Below are 16,496 nucleotides of genomic sequence, written 5' to 3' on the forward strand. Positions count from 1 at the left end.
CTCTTTACCATATCCTAATACCCACACAGCATATTTCCACTGCCAGTGACAGACTCTGCACTTCCACAAGGAACTTTCTTTTCTGTCTGACAGAGAAACAACCCATACACCACACACTACTCTCCCCCACACTGTGATACACAACCTCAGCTACATCAGGGTTGGCATACATGCACAGGTTAAGTGTGCAGTGTAGCAGATGTTGGTCAGGGAAGCATGAAGTTATAATTAAAGTGTTTCATTCCTTTCTGAGGACACTGATTACTGCTGATCTTATAAATTCATTTCAGCCCATGTCAGCCAAACTCAAAGGTTGAATGCTCCACCTATTTATCATATGATGTTTTCAGGGCATGGGAAGGGGATTTTTCAAAATCTGGTGGCTAAAGTATTTCTGAACACAGTGACTGTGTCAGGCATTCACACCCAGGCTACATTCGGACTGAACTACAGTATCTTCTGGGTGACCCGGAAGATACTGTAGCTCAGTGTGAATGTAGATTAGTACATGAATGCAAGGTATATGAATACTGTGCAGTGCTCCAACCTGGTAGTTCAGGCTGCTGAGCCTTTCAGAGAGCTGCAAAAGAGAACAACTTGAGATAAATTGGATTCCTTGTCTCCACTTAACAGTGATTGTTAGTTGCTTCCCATGGGCTTTGTGACAGTTCTCACATCTCATGCATTTACTGTAGAAAAAAATGTTGATGAAACTATTAGTGTTAGAGAAAAGGTATGAAAAATAATGAAAGGCAATGATGTCATTTCTTTTCTGTTAATACTTCTAAGAGCTGCATAACTGTCTGTTTAAGGTCTTTTACCCAATCATTAACATACCAAGGAGATCCGACTCCTTTCTCTGCCATCTGTTGATCTTGCTACGAAAATTGACTGGGAGCTTATGATAAGGTTTCCTCAGTGATTTAACTTTGCTGCACCATGGGAAAGTACACAAGGAAGATAAATGCTGGAAGTTAAAACTACATTAGCTTTTCAAATAGGTCACACATTCTCCCCTGTGCCAGAACCTTAATATCACATATGGATTGCTTCTGAAGGCTGTCATAGATGAGAGCACAGCGAAGTAAACATCTTCATTCTGGGAAACAGTAGGAGAGGGAAGCCCTTAGAGCTGGGGCAATCCAGAGTGCCTTTCCTACTCCTGAATCAGGCATAGTGCTGGGATGATGGGGCGCTTTCAGCACCTTGTTTCAATTAACTAGTGTTCAGCAAGCAGGTTAAACCCAGTAGATTTATACAGCCCAGGAGGTCACCCTGAAAAAATAATTCTTGGGCCCAAATGGCTTAAAATTTAACATGTTTTAAAGGACCATATGGAATGAGTTACTGTTCCAGAGTAAAACAAACACTTGTCATTCACATCCAGTGTTATTGTTAGAAATATTCCATTGTGTGCATTTCTCAACAGTGTAAAATGTCTGGCCAAATCACGGGATAATGCCAAGAAACACCAACATCCTGTGGTCTGCATCTATTACTATTAACTTGTATGTGTTGGCAATCTCATCATACTAACAGCAAATCCAGCTGTTGATTGCTGACTTGAGCTTGGAAGTACAAGGTCTTCGCTTTTAGTTTTTCTTTATGCCGAAGAGGTAACATCAGAAATTCCTAATGTCATTCTTGCCAAACCATGACACAAACAGCAAGCTTAGAAGTAGCCACCACTGATAGATACAGAAGTAAGGCTATAAATCCAAAGTCAGCCTCTGACTGCCAGGGGCCAGGGAGGAGGTTTCCTATAATGGACCTCAGCCCTAGAAAGACCAAGATAGGGAGTGGAAAGACCTCTAGAGTAGCTGTGTCATCTCCCTGCTCAAGCAGAACCTGCGCAAGGTGAGCACTTTGTTCCCTCTCCTGTTATAAGCCCCAAGCGTTAGAGCTTCCACTCAGTTCCTTTGGGAGATTTCTCTACAGGCTATTTGCATCATGGTAGCATCTAGGAACCCTTGTCAGGGATCAAGGCCCTATTGTGGTGGGTGCTATCCAGACAAATAACAGAGACCCCTACCCTCAAGAGCTCACAGTCAAGGTGTTAGGCCATTTACCTACCAGCGCCAGATGGGACTGAGCTGTAGGTGTCAGGCAGAAGAGGGCTTTGGGGGTGGGGGGTTAAAGGAGAATAAGGTGGTGGGTTTACAAACTTTAATCGTGAAATTCCTGATCACCAGAAGATATCTGTTCTCTTCTTCCTTTCATCCAGTTGTTCTGGTCAGTAGTTATAGCTCCATGCCCCCCCAACAGCTCTCCATTCCTCCTGGGGGCTCATGCCCTACAGGCATTGGCAGACTCCTGTGCATGGCCCGCACACCCCCTTACTCCTCATTTAGTCAGTTGACACCAAAATCATTATTAACCCTTTGAATCCTTCCTCACAAATCAGCACCCCCCCCCAGCTCCCGGTTGATTTTGATGCTCTTCCCTAAGTGCCCTCCCATCACCCTGGTAACACAGGGTGAGGGATTCAGAGGAATGTTCTAGAGCTTTCTGTCTCCATCGTCCACAATTTGGGGTAAAGGGGAAAAGATCTTCAGTGGGGAAACCTGGAATGTGCAGAAGGAAATACCGGTGGGTGGGGGGAAGAGGGAACCGGAGTGGCAAGAAAAGACCTCAGTAGGGAATAGAGGGGAAAACAGACTGGAAGAGGCAGCCGATGGGGGAGAGAATCCAGGGCGCATGGAGCTGAGGGACCAGTGTGGGAGTCTGGGGAAATAGAGAAAAGAGAACGACTCTGAGGGTCAGAGGGGAATAACTGTGGAGCCAGCAATTCCGGAAGGGACACAGGGTGGCGGGAGGGGGTAGGCATCAGGGCGAGAGAGGTGGGGGAGAGATGTGGAGAGGAAGCTGAGATGGGAGGGGGAAGGAGAGAAAGCCAAGGGAAGGGGGTAGAATAGGAAAGGGGACCAAGGAGAAAACAGAAATTAGAGAGAGGAGAAATGCAGCTGGGTGGGAAACAGAGAGCAGGAGAGAAGAGAATGATGGGAAAGCAAAGGAAGAAAAAGCAAACACAGACGTGCACACACAGAGACATACACTGACACACATGTGCATTAACACACAGAGACATGAACACACATGTATTCACACACAGATGTACACCAACACTCATGTGCATTGACACACAGAGACTTGAATGCGCGTGCACACACACATATTCACACACACACACAGATGTACATGTGGACAGACACATACAGAGAAACACACACATACTGAGACGCACACATGCAGACCTATACACATACATGCATGCACACACACTGACATGTGCACAGTCACATGGACACACACACACGTACACTCACACACACACAAAGCTTCAGGTCTTGGAACGTGGCTGTTTTGCTGACACTAGCCTGCAGTTTAGGTGGGGCCTCCCAGGGCAATTCATTATTTTGTATCATATTTAACGATTGCCAATCTTTTTGCCAGCTTGTTTGGGTAGGTGGGGTGCCCATAAATTCTTCCTCTGGGGCATCACCAGCCTGGCTGCCAGCCCTGACACTTGGCACTGCCACGATGGGGTCTTGCTTTGCATTCCTGATCCCAGACTCCTGCGCTCAGGCTGGATGTGCTGTTACTATTAATGTGGCAGCTCCGTCTAACAGAGAGGTAGGAAAAACTTCTCTTCTTTCCCTAGTCACTCCTCTAGCTGCTGAGAAGCAGACTGACAGCCTCTGCCAGGAGCACTATCTGGTGCTATTCCAGGAGAAGGATGCTAGCTGGGATGCATGGCCTGGGGCCAAGATGCAGGTAAGATTGCAAAGGGATGGTTCCACATGTGGAGGTCTCTGAGTGTAATTCAACAGGCCCCAGCGGGGAGGGATGAGAAACTGGAAGCAATATAGCTGGCGCCATTCCTGCCCCAACAGAACATTGTTATTTCCCCACTTTCATGTCTCCTTCCAAGTGCCTGCTTTTGCTTATCTGAGAAGAAAGGAAAACAAGCCAAATAAAAGTTCCAATGAAAATAAGGACAACTTTGTGGAAGAGCAGGAAGTGGTGGAGGATGATGTCATTGGTGACTGATTTACTAATTCCGGGATAAAGCCTTATTTCTGTGGAGCACAGACAACCAGATGCATGTCACACTGAAGAAATCTCTGCCATTTCCAAGAAAAGCATTAGCTGCAAATGCAAAGGCTCCTGAACAGAGTGAGCAATCTGAAAGCACCATAGTGACTGGAGAGAGAGAGGACCTATTGCACCATCTTTGATGTCTGCCTGCCAATGTAAGATTGTTCTCTGCAATGTATTCTCAAGGACTTCAAAATAATCCAAGTGAAGGAAGTCCCACCACCTCCCCTGGGAGACCATTCCAGTCTAAATGGCCTCATTCTTAGGGAAATGTTCTTCATCTAGTCTAAATTTCCTCCCTCTGCTTCTAATTATACTCATAGACTCATAGACTTTAGGGTCAGAAGGGACCAATATGATCATCTAGTCTGACCTCCTGCACAAAGCAGGCCACAGAACCCTACCCATCCACTTCTATAACAAACCATTAACCTATGTCAGAGTTATTGAAGTCTTCAAATTGCACGCTGCAGAGGAAGGCGAAAAACCTCCAGGGCCTCTGCCAATCTGCCCCGGAGGAAAATTCCTTCCCGACCCCAAATATGGCGATCAGCTAAACCCTGAGCATGTGGGCAAGACTCACCAGCCAGTACTCAGGAAAGAATTCTCTGTAGTAACTCGGATCCCATCCCATCCAACATCCCATCACAGACTACTGGGCATACTTATCTGTTGATAATCAAAGGTCAATTGCCAAAATTAAGCTATCCCATCATACCATACCTTCCATAAACTTATTAAGCTTAGTCTTAAAGCCAGATATGTCTTTTGCCCCCACTACTCCCCTTGGAAGACTGTTCCAAAACTTCACTCCTCTAATGGTTAGAGACCTTCGTCTAATTTCAAGTCTAAACTTCCTAGTGTCCAGTTTATACCCATTTGTTCTTGTGTCTACATTAGTACTAAGCTTAAATAATTCCTCTCCCTCCCTAATATTAATCCCTCTGATATATTTATAAAGAGCAAGCATATCCCTCCTCAGCCTTCTTTTGGCTAGGCTAAACAAGCCAAGCTCTTTGAGTCTCCTTTCATAAGGCAGGTTTTCCATTCCTCGGATCATCCTAGTAGCCCATCTCTGAACTTGTTCCAGTTTGAATTCATCCTTCTTAACATGGGAGACCAGAACTGCACACAGTATTCCAGATGAGGTCTCACCAGTGCCTTATATAATGGTACTAACACCTCCTTGTCTTTGCTGGAAATACCTCGCCTGATGCATCCTAAAACTGCACTAGCTTTTTTAACGGCCATAAACCATTGGTGGCTCATAGTCATCCTGTGATCAACCAATACTCCAAGGTCCTTCTCCTCCTCTGTTGCTTCCAACTGATGTGTCCCCAATGTATATCTAAAATTCTTATTATTAATCCCTAAGTGCATGACCTTGCACTTTTCACTATTAAATTTCACTCCCAACTCTACCTAGAGGCCAGGGCCCCACTGTACAAACTTATAATGAAGAATTTACACTCTAAGAGATTCCTCTCTCTTCTTGGTGTTTGTCCCCGTTTACTCCTTAAAGACAATATTAGTCACCCATAAGCCTCACAACACAAATTTTACTTTTTGAAAATCTTTCTATATCAAGCATCCTCTCTGGGCCCTTTATCATTTGTTTTGCTCCACTTAGAATTCCCTTCTGTTTGTAACTTTTCTGGGTTAAAGAAAGACACACAGAGCAGTCTGTACTGTGCCATACAAGGACAGAGGTATTACCTTCTCTTTGTGTAACATGTGTGTAACTCAAAACTGAAGTGCCTTCTGATGAAGTGTTCACCCCGCACCAGCCCTGAATGGGTGAGGGTGGCTAGGTGGGCCAATTAGCCGTGTAGGCCACACCTGGAGAAGGAGCCAGGGAGCAATGAAGATTGATTAAAGGATGATGCTCACCTGGATAGGAACAGATGGTGCTGGTATAGAGCCAGGTCACTGAAGGCAGAAAGGGCCTGCAGGGAGGAGTCACTCTCTTGGCCCTGTGGGAAGGGCATACCCAGAGAAGGGTGGAGAAGAAGGCTGACAGAGGCAACACAGGAAGCAGCCCAGGGAAACCGCCAGGTGTGAGACAGTGCAGACCTTAGGCGCTGGTTGTAGGGATGAGGGACAGGTTGAAGAACCATTGGTTGGCCACCCTCTAGGACGTCCTCTCCTAGAAGTATGGAATCCAGAGAATGCTTTCTATATCTGCAATATACTGCAAGATTACAGATTCCCCGCAAATACATCCATGCCCTGAAATTACCTACTTTAACACCTGGTAGTGCCCTGGAGATTCATATTCTTGGGGCTGAATCAACTTTTTAAAAATAAAACTTAAGTTTTTAAAAAAGCGTGATTGACAGTTAATGCTGAATTTGGGATACAAGGATTCCACCCCCCTTTCGTCAACCCCAACCATAGAGCTCTGCATTGATGGACAGAATTTTGGGGCCGCACTTCCCTTCTGAGGTTGCTGACCCAGATGTTACTCAGCTAGTAGGGTCACTCTTCAGCAATGCAAAACTAGCCCTGAGCCCAAAGGACAAAGGATGGTCCAATGGTCAGCACCTTAGCCTAATACTAGGAGATGAGAGTTCAATTCTGTCCTCTGCCACAGACTGGCCATGTGACCTTGGGCAGGTCACTTATTCTCTTTACGGTTCAGTTCACCCTCTGAATAATGGGGCAATAGCACCAACCAACTTCCCAGGGGTGTTGTGAGGATAAATGCTTTACAGGTTGTGAGGCACCCAGATTATACAGTGATGGGGGCCGGATAAAGAGCATAGTTAGAAGGGCTGAGCACTCTAAAGTCCAGGATTGTGGCTGGGCAAAATCTAGACTCCTGAATGGCAGCCCAGGGAACTGCCCCTGGGCCAAGTCATGTGAGGCTGTTGCAACTACTCTATCACACGTTGCTCCCTGGCATTCTTTTATAAAAACCTTTGCTCTTTAACTCGTTCAACATGCAGCATTGAGGTGTTTCCACATACAGGTCAGATCATTCGTCAGGGCATTAGGGTAGGAATTCAGGGCCAGATCCTCCGCAAAATTTTAAAATTCACTAGTGACCTAGGTTGATTTATACTAGCTGAGAAACAGAGAACTGTAGGGCCCTCAAGAGGTCATCAAGTCCAGACCTCTGCACAGACGTAGGACCAAGTAAACCTAGACCCTCCCTGACAGAGGTTTGTCCAACCGGTTCTTAAACACCTGCAGTGATGGGGATTCCACAGCCTCCCTTGGAAGCCTGTTCCAGAGCATAACTGCCCTGAGAGTTAGAGAGGTTTTCCTAATATCTCACCTAAATCTCCATTGGTGCAGGTCTGGCCTTCTGCAGTAGTAATTTATACTATAGCACAGTACACATTCACCTTGATAAATCAGTCCATCAGCCCCAGGGCCGGCTCCAGGGTTTTTGCTGCCCCAAGCAGCAAAAAGAAAAGCCGTGATCATGATCTGCAGCTCCACCACCACCGCTTCAGTGGCAGGTCCTTTGCTCCGAGAAGGAGTGAGGGACCCACTGCTAAACTGCTGCCAAAGACCCGGACGTGCCACCCCTCACCGTTAGCCACCCCAAGCAGCTGCCTGCTGGGCTGGTGACTGGAGCCGGCTCTGATCAGCCCTCACAGAGAGCACACTGATCATTTGTGTTGTTCTAGCCAGTCCTTCAGCCACCCCACTGGCCAGGCTGTCATTGGCACCAGACACCGAATCAGCATATTGCACTGCAGCCTCGAACTCCTGAACAATCCACCAACCTCAGTTGCCCAAGTAGCTGGGATTACAGGTACATGCCACCACACTCAGTTCATGTGGAAAAACTTAAATATATACTCTAAAGCATGACAAGTCTGTTCTCTTCTATGTGATCCAAACTATAACAGGGGAATATAGAGGATGGGACAATTTATCTAAATCAAATAAACATCAGGTACTTTACTTTTATTTAAAGAAAGGCCACCATGACAGCCACACATGCTTAGCACACACTGGGAATACACTTGGCACTAAACAGAACAGACGGCAAACAGCTCATACTGTCATCTATGCATTGCATCTCTTTTGGAATGCCAAGTGCCTCATTTACATATAGATGTTACACATTGCAAATCTGAGCTCTCCTACTTTGTTATTCTTTTGGGAAAACTGGCTGTGTTCAATTAAATAACTTCCAACTCCCTCCTCTCATCTCCCCAGCTTTTAGGACTGTTGCACTTCAGCTAAAGTTACGACAACTCGCTGTAGTTAGTTGAAAAGGGCTGCCTAGCTCATCTGTGCAGGAGATAGCAGTTTCTTGGAGGCTGTGGAACCAACTTCCCCAAGAACTGAGCACCATCACTAACGTCATTCTACTCTGTTCCACATGCCAGGAGTATTTCTTTACCTCTGTCTCTAACATAAACACAGAGCAGCATGAATATTAAATAAAATCCCCTAACCTTCCACTGCACACACTTGTCCCTGGGGAAAGAAAAAATGCACCACATGTGATGGGTGTTAGTCATAGCACTTAATGCATGTTTGGAAGGTGCTTAGATAATGCAGCAATGGGGGCAATATAAGAACCTATGTAGAACAGGAAAAAATCCAAAACCTAGACAAAGGATGTACAAAGATCTCAGCTGAGAAATGGATTTGTCCATAGAGATGTGTGTGAATCTGTGCAAACTATTCTCTGGCTTTTGAAAGGAAAACGAGAATGTTTTCAAACTCTTTATCCAGGATTTAGTCTATAAATATTTTATTCATCTGAAGGGTAAGGGGAAGAATTGGGATTGCTTTAAACCAGCCTCAGTTTGTCAAATTCTCTTGCAATGGTTTCATGCTGTGGTGTGTTTGTTTAAAGGATGCAGTCACCTAGGCTGCCATGATGTCATCATGCTCAGGCTAGTTCTCTGGCCTGCATTGTGCAGGAGGTCAGACTAGAGGATCACAATGGTCCCATCTGCCACTGGAAGCTAGGAATCCTGTATCTCCCCCATTCCACAGGAGACTGTGCAGTTTGCATGAGCAAAGGGACCAGCTCTGTATGGCTAATGTAAGCACATCGTCCCACGAGTTTAAACAACAGTTGAGATTTTCGTAAAAGCCTCAGTGATTTAGGTGCACAAATCCTACTGACAGCACCCCTAACTCACATAGGCATGTTGGAAAATCCCACCGGACATAGCCGAGCTGAGGCGTTCCAGCTATGCAGACCAACCTTTTCAAAAGAGACAAATGATACTTGGTTCTCTACTTACATGGGGTTGGACCAGGGCTGGATTAACCTTTTGTGGGCCTGGCTCCAAACATACCTGTGGGCCTGGCTCCAAACATACCTGTGGGCCCCCATGGAGACAATGGAGCATGGTGCAGGGAGGTCAGTCCCCAGGGCGAGGGGCCAGCCAGAGTCAATGGGGCATGGCAGGGTTGGTCCCGCTCTGCCCAGCCCAGTGCAAGGGCACCATTTACAAACCAGCATTTGCCAGACACATACAGTGGCCTGCCCAGGCCTGTGCTGCCAGTGTGCCCCTTCCCCTTGGGGGGCAGGCCCATGCCGTTCCACACAGCCCTCCTGCCCAACATGAACATCCCCCGCAATTCCTTATGGCAAAAGCCCCACTGGACCTGCTATGTCCAGCGTGCCTCCCCCCGGCCTCCTCCACAAATGCACAGCACCCTGCACAACACCACCTCTGCCCAGCCCCCCTACCTACAACCCCACCACAACTGCCCAGCACCCCCCACAGAACCCCCACTCCCTAGTTTCCCAACACAGACATCTTCCCCACCCCTCACAGCCCAGCACCCCTTCCCAGACTCCCCACAGACCCACTCCCCCAAGCCCTGCCTCCCAGCTGCACTCACTGGCCCTGGGAAGTGACTGTGTCTGCTGGGCTGAGGAGGCAGCACAGCCAGGGCTGGTCCCGGGGCCGGGAATCGCTCTGGCCCCTCAGGAGTGGCACGATCAGCCAGGCCAGAGCCTGCCCCAGCTGAGCTCCCTCAGGGCCCGCTTGCCTGGAGGGGCCCAGCCAAGGCCTCCCCCCAAACTGACCGAGACTGGCCAGGCTTCTGCACCATCCCAGGCGGCTCAGCTCTAGGGAGACAGGCAGGGCCCCACAGGTGGTGGGAAGCAGAGACTGCCCAGAGCAGGAGGTGCCCTGGGGTCTGGCCAGGGGGTGGAGAGGAGCCCTTGGCCAGCAGGTGGGCAGGCCGAGAGGACCAAGCGGTGGGTGGGTGGGGGAGCCTGTGGGGTCTCAGGGCGCAGTGCAAGCGGAGCAGGCCAGGGCACCTTCTGAGCATGGGCCTGGCTCCATGGCACCATTGTAAACCGGGGACTGAGTGTCAGAGTGCTGAGCCCCAGCCTGTGAAAATCAGGCCCTGTGACTGAGCCCCCCCCCCCCCAACGCTGATGGGGTTAAGGTGCTAGATGGGCGAATTAACCACACAGGCTGGACCTGGAGGGGAGCCAGGGCTCAATAATGTTCAATTAAGGGTGAAGCTCACCTGGGCAGGCACGGGTGGGGCTTCTATAAGGCTGAGAAGCTGAGAACAGAAGTGGGTAGTAGGGGGAAGTAGGCCGCAGTCACTTCCTGAGAGGAGGGAGGTGTGCTGGAGGTTCCCGGGTCTGGCAAGAAGCCACAGGGGAAGGAGCCCTGCAGAGCGGAGGAAGCTCGGACATGTGGGCAGATGAAAGGAGTCTAGGACGGAGCCCAGGCAGGTAGTAACAAGGTCTGGAAGTAAGTAGAACCCAGTTGTGGAGCACAGAGTCCCTGGGCTGGAACCCAGAGAAGAAGGCAGGCCTGGGTGCCTCTGCCAGCCACTGGGGAAATGGCACAGCTTTGGACATAGGCTGGGGGGCTGCCTGGACCAGCAGAGGGACAGCTTGTCCTGAGAGCCATTGATAGAGAGCCAAGCCACAAAGACGACAAGGACCTTGGAAGGTGAGGCTGAGATGACAGGCTGGGTGACTGCAGCAAAGGGTGTCCGACCAGCAATCACCTAATCTCCAGATGAGCCATAAGGCACACGCCAACGGTGAGTAGTGAATCCCGCTACCCTTTAAGGAGTCTCAGCCAAACCCCTGCAGCATCCAAAATCATGAGTCAGATGCTGGCAACTAGGTATTAGCTGACTTTTCTGTTGCTGTTTCTATTATGTTAGGGTCTGGTGCTGCCAGCGGAGCTCTCAGCAGCTTTCTGCCAGTGCTGTGCAAACACACTAGGAGGAGACAGTCCCCACTCCAGAGAGCTGACAAACTCAATAGGCAGACAGGAGGGTGGTGGGGAAAGAGACCAAGAAGGGGAAGTGATTTGCCCAAGGTCACTCAGCAGGTCAGTGTCAGAACCACTTTCTCCTGACTCCAGTCTGGTGTTCTATCCACGAGGCTGCACAGCCTCGTTGTGCACTTAATAGCACTGACTGGCACAGGCAGCCTTCCCAAGTCACTCTCGAGAGCTCATCTATCACTGGTGTCTGTGAAACTCTTGGTGTGCTATTTCACAACCTCCTGCTATGGACCCGCTGACAGGCTGTGAAGTGAAAGCATGCTAAGCTCTGGCTGAAGCTGGGGAAAGCTGCTGTCATTTTTTCCCCACCTATCTTGATTTCTGTGCTGTGCTCCCCTGGAGCAGTATTTGAACCCACTGTAGCAATGGTGAGTTTAGAATTAAGCTGGGGATTGTAACTGCATTCTCTGCCTAGGAGCTTTCGAGCCTTCCCAAGGCTTATAAGGGACTGACAAAGGCTTAGAGAGGCTTGTTTGCCTTCTGTGTAATATGTGTCCTGTGGGCATGATGTTCATTACAACACAATGGTGCAGCCCAACACTCAACTGCAAACACGGTGTGACTATCCATCTAGCTCAGACAGAAGTCATGGGCTTGCTGCAAGAACCAGTGGCCTGTGCTATGTGGGTAGTGGGACTCGGTGCTCACAGCAATCCTTTCTGGCCTGGAAATCTATGGAAGAGAATAGTTTTGCTCACCATTTCAAAAAAATTCTCAGGATCCCAAATTATTTTGTGCAAATCTCTGCTGGTTCAATTTCACTTTTCAAAGCCAATGCAAGAGGAGTCTGGCATGAGTTTGGGTTTCCAGCTAGATGTTTGAGACCTTTGGTCTCATAATTTAGCAGGATCACAGATGCATCTTCAGTTTCATCTCTGTGTCTTTATCTATGGTTATAAAAACTTCACTGTGGAACAGTTAAGATTGCTACTAGACACAGAACAAGGGGATGAAAAATTATGCCATCAAACAGCATCTACGTAGTAATCCTTTCCCAAGCACACCCCTTTCCAAACCATTTCCTCCCAGTGCTTAGTTGTGGATCTTTAGTGTAGTGCTTTGTTGTGTTGCAGTGGGGCAGTTTGCTAAAGGGAGCAATAGAAGATTCATATCCCTAGAGGACCAATGAAAGCTGCAGCCACTGAGGGAAAATATTTTATCCATCAGCAGCTGCACGTAAAACCTTCTGTTAAAGGATAAAATCTGGCAGAAAAGTGTAGGCACTGACTGAAATTGTTTTAAGTGTACAATGGAGAATAAACATCCATTTTTGGTGAATAATAGCTACAAATGATCCTCAATCCAAATATATTTATTTAAAAAAATTACCCATTGCTTTAAATCTCCTCAAGATTAATCTCTCCACCAACTCTTCTGTAGATGTTTTCTAAAAAACATCAGTGAACAAAAAAGCGTTGGACTGCCACGGTCACATTTCATCCACAACCCAGTTTTAAACATTTCCTATTAAACATGTGAAAAGAAACAAACAATAAACAGCACAGAATATTCAAAAGGAATGAAAACCTAGACTATGTGAAATTTCACATTGAAAGGTCAGTGAAATGTAGTGGAAAAAATAGGAATTTGTGCCCCATATTAAGCCCTTTTCAGAACACAATCTTAACTATGGAGTCACAAACAAATGTGTCCATTATTATATATATAAAAATATAGTACAGGTGAGGATGAGGAGGAGGATGATTAAATAAATTAAAGGAAAAACAAACTGTTTGTGAACAAAAATATTCAAGACATCAGGGTGTAATGATCAATATTTTCCATTATCTCTCAGTGCAACCTTGGGAGTATATTGTTTCCAGTAATGTTCATGATATTATTTTCAGTTCTTTCCATGTAATTTTACTTAAGATGACTTATTTTTCCAATCTATTGGCCACCTGAAAAATGAAAACGCTTCTTTACTTATTTTTAGCAGGAGGCTGAATATCTCATAACACCTAAACTGACCCAGAAACCCTGTTTTGTAGCCTTGTGACAATAACATGATTTAATCATAGGATGCAAAATAAACAAGATTTTAGACTAAGGATGCAAAACCCTTTTACATCCAGTTTAAACAAATGCTTTCTCTCTATAGAACACATTAATTTATGACAAAGGTACATATCTGCTTTTTGGCAATGCACAGGCTATTCTACTAATTTAATTGAATGTTAAATAGATATTGGTTTGAAGGAAAACTATTTCCACAGAGCTTTATGCTCCTGAACTATTCACTCCAAGAGAAGGGTTGACACAATAATGGATCCAGCTGTTTTTTGGGGGGTTGACTTTCATAGTTAAAACCATATGAAAATCTTTTCACAGGATGTAATCAACCTCCTATTTACAGAGAAACATTGAGAAATTGCCTTCAAGTGCCAAGAAATATATCGTTTACAAATCTGTTCTTCCTAATGTCCACTCAGCTCAACCCACACTATTAAAAGAGATGCATTTCTCAAAATGAAAGTAGGACATTCAGAAGCACAGGAAAAAACACACACTATTTTTATATACAGTATTTGATACATAGATACAAAAAAGAGGCAGACCCTCAAAAATAACAGCACATTCTCAAGGCCCTATCATGCTGAAGGTTTAACATCAGTCAATTTATAAAGCTCAAATAGCAGATGATCAGTGATAAATTGCTAATTTTGCAACATTTCTCTTTTGGTCAGTCAAAGTTTCCATTTCTCTAGCTGCAATCCTGTTCAACTCAGTACCTTTCCTTCATAGAGCCCAACCAAAATCTCTCTTCAGACACCCCATAGCCCCAGGTGCATGGCTTTCCTTAGGAGATCAGGGAAACCCAATGTCTAAGCTATATATTCACAGAAAACACTTGCAATGCTTTTCACTTACCGCTGTCAAGTCTCAGTAGCTGTGTGCAAGGCTGAATGGAAAAAGGACCTCGTATGATAGCTTCTCTAAATTTACCCGAAAGAAAGGAGCTTGTCCTTTAAGTGTCTCTAAACATGGTTTGCATAGCTGGATCTCAGCTTATCTGTGCTTTTCTGCTTTTGCTTCCATACATGGATCTGTTCCCAACAGTAACTCCAAGCTGTCGAAAAGAAGCTATCTGGCAGCTTTCAGCTTCATCCAACACAAATGATGATAAAAAAGAAAAAAAAAACCTTTCTGCCTGGTATTTTTACACCCCCGACCCCCTGCCACAATGTCTTTTTCAAATTAACTTGAAGATTACATATTTCCTTTTCAGTGCATGCTGAACAAATCCTTGCAGACTAGTATATACAACCATAAAAATTGATGCTTAGGTTTATATTGTACTTAAAATGGCTTCAATCTCATGCAAATCTTGACTGTTTGCCCACACCTTCTCAAAATATTTGCACAGTAATTGTTAGGATGAGGTCAATACAAATTACAAAGAGACACTTTTATTTTTTAATTAAAGGGTTCACATCTCTTTATTTCCAAGATATACTTTTCACTTTCCTTATAGGTCAGGGGTTTGTATCTTTGTACCTTGGAAGGATTTCAACATAATATATATCATGTCTGTTGCAGCAGAATGTTAAGAGTCACATATTTGAGGAGAGACAGAGAGAATGCACAGGAGAAATGTGACAGACAGCTCCCAGATTAGTAACAGTAGCAGCAGTTAGCGTTCCACTTGATACTACAGTAGCCACATTGGGACCTATAAATGCCTCAAACCTTGAAGAATGGAAACCACAGTTTAGGAAAGTCACAGCGCATTTGTCTATAAATGAGGGAGGGAGGGAATCCTCCTCTTTAGCCACCTCCCTGTGAGCTCACATTGGGAGGGGTGGACCCAGCCCTATGCCAATATGATGTTCTAGTTGCAGAGCTCAACATCTAGTGCTGGGAAGGGAGAAATCTAAGGTAGAGCGTACAACCTTAACTCTGCCCCTCTGCTGCTTGGCATCCCTAGAGCATTCAGAACTGAACGCTACATAAAGCAATGGGTGTAGTGCAAAGACCAGTTGGCTGTGTAAAGATTTGGTTATATCTGTCTGGTGCTGTCCGAATTGCTACCTATATTAGGGCTACCACAGTCCTGCAAGGTGCTGAGCACTCTGGCCTGAGCCAGCAAAGCACTTGGACACATGTTTAATGTGTAGTCCTACGGAGGTGAAGGGGACAAAGTTAAGCAGGCATGTAAGTGCTTTGCTGGTTCAGGCCAGGGTGCTCAGCTCTGTGTAAGACTGAAGTTTGCTTTGCTTCTAGGGCCATACATGACCCCCATCACTTATGTATCTTGGCACCTCACAGTCTTGAATGTATTTATCTTCACAGCAATGCAAGGTTGGATCATCCTTCCATCTTACCTTCTTCAGTACTGCGGCCCACACCCACACCCACTGGGGACCGATCCACCATCAGCCCTCCACAATGACCGTTAAAGGGGAGGAGTATACTGGGACATGTTAGAGGGTGGAGCATCCTTCAACCTGCCTCTCTGGAAGTTCCAGTTCGCAGAGCCCTGTAAGAAAGTGCCTGTGGTTCCCCAGTGCATATGGGGAGGAGAAAGGCGCCAGGGCTCACATTTCTCATACGGTTAAAAGCAAGTCTCTGTCAGGCTGGGCTCTTCTGCTATGAAGAGCATGTGGTTGAAGAAGAGACAGAAAGGGGAAGAGGAAAGGAAGTAGGGGAGACAGATCCAGTCCAGCAAATGCAATAGTTGTATCCATATTCACTTCCAATTTAAAATACATACAAGACAGTGAGAACCAGCCTCTCACTCAAGCCACTATTAACTGGCCGGTGCTTTGTGCCCCACACAGCAGGTCTGAGAGATGTGGAGGAGGAGAGGGTAGTGGTCCAAGCCAGTGGTTCTCAACCCATGACCCCATCAGCACACAGCTGTGACCTATGTGACATCCTCAGGGCCAAACGGACAGTATATATATTGTGTGGATGCGGCCCATGTAACACACAGAGAGCTGCATATGTGGCCTACAACGGTAGATAGCTAGGTTGAGAATCACTTGTCTACGCTAAGGGATCCATTCAGGCAGAAGGAGCAGTACAAAGCATGAAGACGTTCATGTGTGAAGCTGGCACTGGCGCTGTAGGGCGGAGCGGGAGGGACCACCAGTGACCCGGGAAGAGAAAAGAGCAGGAGAAATGAGGCACTTATTTAGATGCCTA

The 16,496-nt window shown here is 46.4% G+C and overlaps 1 protein-coding gene across 12 annotated transcripts in view; it reads right to left on the minus strand.

Moving 5' to 3' along the window:
• SLC8A1 (solute carrier family 8 member A1) overlaps positions 1-14,360 on the minus strand; it is a 335,833-nt gene extending 321,473 nt beyond the window's left edge. For all 12 annotated transcript variants that reach the window (XM_050951456.1, XM_050951452.1, XM_050951454.1 and 9 more), the window contains exon 1: positions 14,220-14,360. The gene's annotated coding sequence lies outside the window, so the exon portion shown is untranslated. The remainder of the gene's footprint in view (positions 1-14,219) is intronic.
• Between the last annotated feature and the right edge of the window lie 2,136 nt (positions 14,361-16,496).

Source organism: Gopherus flavomarginatus, chromosome 4 (assembly GCF_025201925.1).
Source record: "Gopherus flavomarginatus isolate rGopFla2 chromosome 4, rGopFla2.mat.asm, whole genome shotgun sequence".
Taxonomy (NCBI): domain Eukaryota; kingdom Metazoa; phylum Chordata; order Testudines; family Testudinidae; genus Gopherus; species Gopherus flavomarginatus.